Here is a 6,000-nt window from a genome sequence, read left to right as displayed (position 1 = left end):
TTGTGTTCATGGATGTGTGTAATTTTTAGTTGATTGATTTAGAAAAAAAAAAACAGCAGCAACAATTGCCTCAATAAAAGGTAAGAGAGACTGTCATCTTAAGGAAAAGAAGATTTTTTTTCTCCAGTTTCATCCTCCTCTATATATAGAGATATATTTATAGATTATCTCATAAACCCACATTTATTTCTATACTTCCCAAAGGACACATTTTCTGTGTCAGACGACGACATTTTCAGGTCAGACACGACGACCAGCTGAGAACTTATTACCTCTCAAAATGCACCAGCCATTCTTGGATTTCTAATAAATAACTATTAATCTTAATACAATCTTTGCTAATGCTATTTGGATTGCTGCCTCACCGGTGTGACACGGCCGTCTAAACCTCTTCCAGTTCTGCTTTTCCAGCTCTGGACTCGCTTGACTCGACGGGCCGGAGGTGAAAACCACGTCGTCTCATTCAGAGGCTGATGCTGCTGCACTGGAAGTCAAGCCTCTGGATGAGGGGCTGTCTGTGCCTGCAAAAGGTTGAAGATGAAAGATTGCTTTTGCAGAAATCTATGGAAGCACCTCATGTGCATATTTGGTCCGTTTTAGTACAGCAGCCGTGGCATCGTGAGACTCTCCGTCAGCATCGAGGATCGTATAGTTCAAAATCTGAATGTCTGAAAACCTCTGTGTGCATTTTTGACTTTTGATTTGATTGCCGCAAAACAGGAATTAAATCACATCCTATATTTTTTGCAGTTGCATTGATCATATTTTTTTCCAGTAATACTGGAATGCTTTCATAAATTGATCACGTGAGGCTGCAGTAGAGGTTAAAGAAAAAAAAAACATAAGCAGCAGTCAGTTTCTATCACGGCAGGTGATAAAAAGGTCATGGGACAAACTGAACGGATGAAGTCGTGTGTTACAAACAACGTGATGAAAAGTTAAATGTACAGTTAATCAGGGAGAATATAAATGCCTCACAGGCTTTGCGGCATGTTATTTATCTCTCAGGCTCTGCAGCTTTTCTTTTTCTTTTTTTTTTTAAATATATTATTACTATCTCATGCACAGGAGCCTTGACCTGATAAACAGTGTGGGGGGGAAATCCAGCTTACTCTGCCAGCAGCTGCTCTGGAAAAAGAGCATTATCATTATCTGAATGCATGTAGAAATGTCTCTAAATAGATCCAAAAATATGTTTTACAGAAATAAAACCTGACCCCAGGATTTTAAAGATGCCCAAACAGAAGCAATAAATTTAAAGAAGAAGAAAAAAAAAAAAAAGGTCTGCGATCCAAACGCAGTCGCTCATACAGAAAACTATTTTAATGCCTGGTTTTTACACAGTTCACTCACTCAGAGTAGCCAAGCTGCTTCTCAGCTTTAATTATGTACGTTTTAATTATTTCACGCGTGGAAATGAGGAACGATCTCTCCAAACATTAACAGTTTTCACACAGTCGAGGCAAAGGATTATTGAAAAGTTGTCGAAAACACCTAAACGTGTTTTGCTCCGACTGCTGCTTTTTTCCTTTCCAGTGTTGTTTGGCTTTACTTCTCCTTGTTTCTCTCGCTCTTTTGAAAATATTTCCCCGACATGAGCTAATCTTTTCAGACTCTCAACCCACTTCAGCGTAGAAGCTAAACTGGAAATTCTCCCGTTGTGTTTGGAGGAACCTGAATTCCTTCCTTTTCCTGGACATCCATCAGCGTTTAGCAATCCCTTTTAGACGGCTGCAGCTCTTAGTAAAGAATGTGGGTGCTGCAGATGCAGCCCGCCGTCCCATTTACCGAGCGGTACTCGCTGCTGGCGATCGGAGAGCCGAGGCCTGGGTTTCCTCAGCAGGCTGCTGCTTCCCCGCCAGCGACGCGTCGATCTGTGGCGAGGCTGAGCGAAGAGGATGAGCTGTCCTGCTCACTCGCTGTGACGGATGGGAGTTCAGTTTGGGGCTCGTTCGGGATCTGAGTGGCAGAAGCACAAAAGGAATCAGAAAACACACAGTGCTCCTGTTTAGTTATTTCATTTGAGCGCACCATTAAGTTCTTATTTTGCACAGAGGGCATCAAAAAGCATCCACGTCCCTTAACTTCTTTTTCCCCAATTTTGTCACCGTAAATTTTAATGCGTTTTAATTTATTTATTTATTTTTTCATCATGGAGCAACAAAAGGTTTAGTGCAAGATTTTGAAGGTGGGTCAAAGTGATGCGAGGTTCTGAACTAGACAGACGGTGATCAGCCACTTCTAAAAATCAATCTAGAAAATCTTGATATATCACAATTTATTCATTTTTACTGAGGGGGTTTATTCCTTCCTGTTTTTTCCCCTCTTTTTCTAAGGAAGGAATAAGTTAACTGTGACATATCAAAGTTTTCTAGATTCGTTTTTAGTATCTAAGTATTTTTTAATTTGACTGACAGAAAAGCCGAGTGTCTTCAGTCAGAGGCTACTTCAAAATGCGTTGTAATACAGACTGCTTCAGGAGATCCTTCCTGCCCACAGTCATCACCATCTTGAGTAGCTCTTCGAAGAATCCAGAACTAAAGAAAACGTAACATTTTACAGGAATTTCATTTTTTGGGTTTTCTGTCAGACTTGATAACTTTAACAACTTAAAAGAGCAACTTTTCCTCTCACACCAGTAAAACTCACGTAGAACCGCGTTTGTTACACCACTTTTATAAAAAAAAAGTGGTGTAACACTTTTCTTAGAAAAGTTTTGAAAAACTTTTTTATTATTATTTTATATAATTATCTGTAATATTGGAAATTTGTTGTCATTTTTAAAGAACCACCAGTTTGTTTCTATTTTTAGGGTTTATTTTATTATTATTTAAAGATTTAAATTAAGTAACATATTTTTATTTATTTTCTGTAGGATGGAAAATTACTTTAAAAGAATAAAATAAAATAAATATATAAGAAAATCATCTCTCACGACACATAACCAGTACTTTTAGTGTCATTCCGTGTAGAAATTCAATGCAAATTTTGTAGAAATATTCTGATAAAATGTTAAAGACTCATGTCTGTTATTTTACCTAATTTTTTTTAGAAAAAAATATTAGCTCGTTCATTAAAATTTTTTATCCACAGTTATTAATTAAGAGTCATCGTTGAAGGTCAAATTTGTGGCCCCGGAGCCGCAGATTGCGGACCCCTGGCCCAGATGATGCTCCCAAAAAGCTCCCTACTTTCCAAACACCCCGTGTTAAAATTAAAGCTTATATCCCATAAATCCCATAGTTATTGCACACGCATAAACACGCTTTGATCAGCTGTAGCTCCTTTTTTTGTGTTCACAAGCGTCACACGATCGCTCATCCGAATAATGACTGGAGTCAGAAACTGTCAGAGAGCAGTCAGCAGTTCACTCCCAGACCTTTAACTAGCAACGGCAATAAATCAAGGCAGGACCTTCCCGCTGAACCACGTCAGAAGAAATGGATCGCAGCAGAACCCTAATTCCTCACCAGCCTCTGGATAAACACAGCGAGGGGGGAGTGGGGGCAGCAGAATGGACCGGGGTGAAGCTGAGCGATGAGGGACGGGGCAGGAATTCTCCCCGCTGGTCTTTAAAGAGTCCGCAGGGCTTTAAGGGGAGATTATTTTAGAGATGAATGATTGGCTTTTTACAAGTTAAAGCAGAAATGAAGTTCGGGGTTCCGCCGATGCGTGAACATAAAAGCGATCGGCTTTGTTGTTCTTCTGCAACGATACGTTAGAGCAAACCTGGGAGAGAGGAAGGGAGGCGATGTCAGACTTTTTTCACAATAAATAAATCTCACAGTGGGAACATACAGAAAAGGGGGTGGAGAGGAAGAGAAGTGATGTTTAAATCTCACTCACTTCATCCCTGTAAGCCCCCTCCATGAAGAAACGTCTCAAACTCGACTCTTAACCTCGAGATGCTGCGTGGTGGAGGATTTTCATACATGGGAGGCGAGAAATTATGAGGCTCTGCACGAAGAGGACGATGCGCTGATAAGTGAGGAGCTGCTGGGGGATCGGCTGCTGTATTAACTGCTACATTAAAAACCTCTTCATCTCTAGGCCTCTTTTTGAGAAATATGGTTGAAAATACATGCCCAAAATGAATTGAATGTATCTCAAGAACTACAGAGTTTATTTTAATTGTTTTGGTATCAAAATAAAGGCAAGACTCTAGAGAATATGTTACAGCTCTAAAACCCACCCTGCCTGTTACTGAGGAAAGTGAATTAATATGATACACATCAGAAATTAAGCAAAATATCTATTTCCGCCAAAAAAAAACCCAGTTCAATATATGAAGATTCCTTTCAAAGCATGTTTACTACATGTTTTGGATGTAGTAAACAACAGTACACAATCTGACCTTTTACTGTGCCAAGTTTCATGGAAAGAAAGTGAATCACATGAGTTTTAGAGAGGTACTACTTGATAAAAATCTAGGCGGACCTTCCAAATTAGCCATTTTGGCACAATTTGTGCCATTTGAACTTTCTCAGTTTTTTTTCTGTAGGTTCTGTTTCAATTATTTATTCTTATAGAATAAATGATTACTTGTCATAGATAAGTAATTACATCTAATAACAATTGTTTTTGGGGGTTCCTTTGAAAAAAAATTTCCTCCTGGAGTCTCTAGTCTGCGCTCTGCGCTCTGCAAGTAAAACCATGCAGTTCTCAATACAGATATGCAAACTTACGCGGGGCGGTTTCTCGGGATCCCATTGGCCAATTTTGATGATTGACACGTCTTTCGAACCGTCAGAGCCAATAGAATCCGAGGGCGTTGACATTAATACGGAAACTAAAGCCATTCACCAATTAGAGGACGGGAAACGCATGTGACGTGCATTGACGGAGTTCGCCTCTACATTTTTATATGGAAGCCCAGGAGGCGGAAGAGGCTCTGGGCAGAGCCGAAAACAGTATGAGATGGACTTAGGGAAAATGGATTATCGAACCAAGTGGAAATATTTAGTCTAATAAGGATTATGACCACGAAACAGCAAAGGTAGGACTGAATTTATGTTTTTCGCTTCGTGAAATTAGCGATTTCTTTTTTTCTTCTTCAGCTGCTGGTTCAGTGAGTTTTGCACGTAGCGTGGTGACTCTGGTATTGTTGGAAACGGCAGAGCTTCGGCTTTACTCTGATCGATAGTTTGTGGGCTTTGGGAATAGTTGCTCTTTCACTGTTGCATTTTTTACCGCGTATGCCTCGTTAGCCTCGTTAGCATCTAATTACGTTTCGTTTTACCAAGCTACTTCGTGTTCAGGCTGGGTGTTGTTGATGTAGAAAATATTGTTTGTATCATTTAGAAGAGCTTTTTCCCGATCTGTGGATATGCAATATGCCTATATTGATAAATGTATAGCATGTTTTTTCAATCGATCTTGTTGCGGCAAGCGCAGAGGACCCAAATTTGGGTCCTCTCGCGACAAACAGGTTAAACATTTACTCTCCACGTCCTGAAAGCTGACATTACTTTCTCCTTACTGCCGAGTCTGAATGCAACACAGTAAAAGTGAAACGTCACTGGGGGGGGGGGGGGAAGTGATGTCAGATGTGAGAATTAAACTTCTTGTGACCTTTAAAACTTTTTCCGCAATGTTTTATGTGCAAGTTTATTGTGTTTTAGTAGGTTAGCGGTCTGGACAGGGCTAACTCTCCGATATGTGATCACTAAAAGGAAACAAAATTGCAGCAATGACCGTGAAGCGATGCAACGAGTCTTTTACATCTCTGCAGAGAACTTTTGTCCTATTATTTACTGAATTGCTTTGGAAGTGGAAAACAAATTGGAGGATTTTCAAGGATAAAAGTAGCGTCACATCATCCCAAACTCTATTTTTTTTTTTAATCTGTTCAAATTTTAATGAATTTCTGAGACAATCAAGCTCAGATTCCAGCCTCTTTATCTCTACAAAGTTTCAAATCAGTGTAAATGAGTCAGACTGTGTTCATCTTCCACACACTGACACAACTCGTGCAGAAAGCCTCAACTGGCAAATGCTTCA

Source organism: Poecilia mexicana, unplaced genomic scaffold, assembly GCF_051168715.1.
Source record: "Poecilia mexicana isolate PSO_F unplaced genomic scaffold, ASM5116871v1 scaffold_2, whole genome shotgun sequence".
Lineage (NCBI taxonomy): Eukaryota > Metazoa > Chordata > Actinopteri > Cyprinodontiformes > Poeciliidae > Poecilia > Poecilia mexicana.
This window is presented reverse-complemented; position numbering follows the sequence as displayed.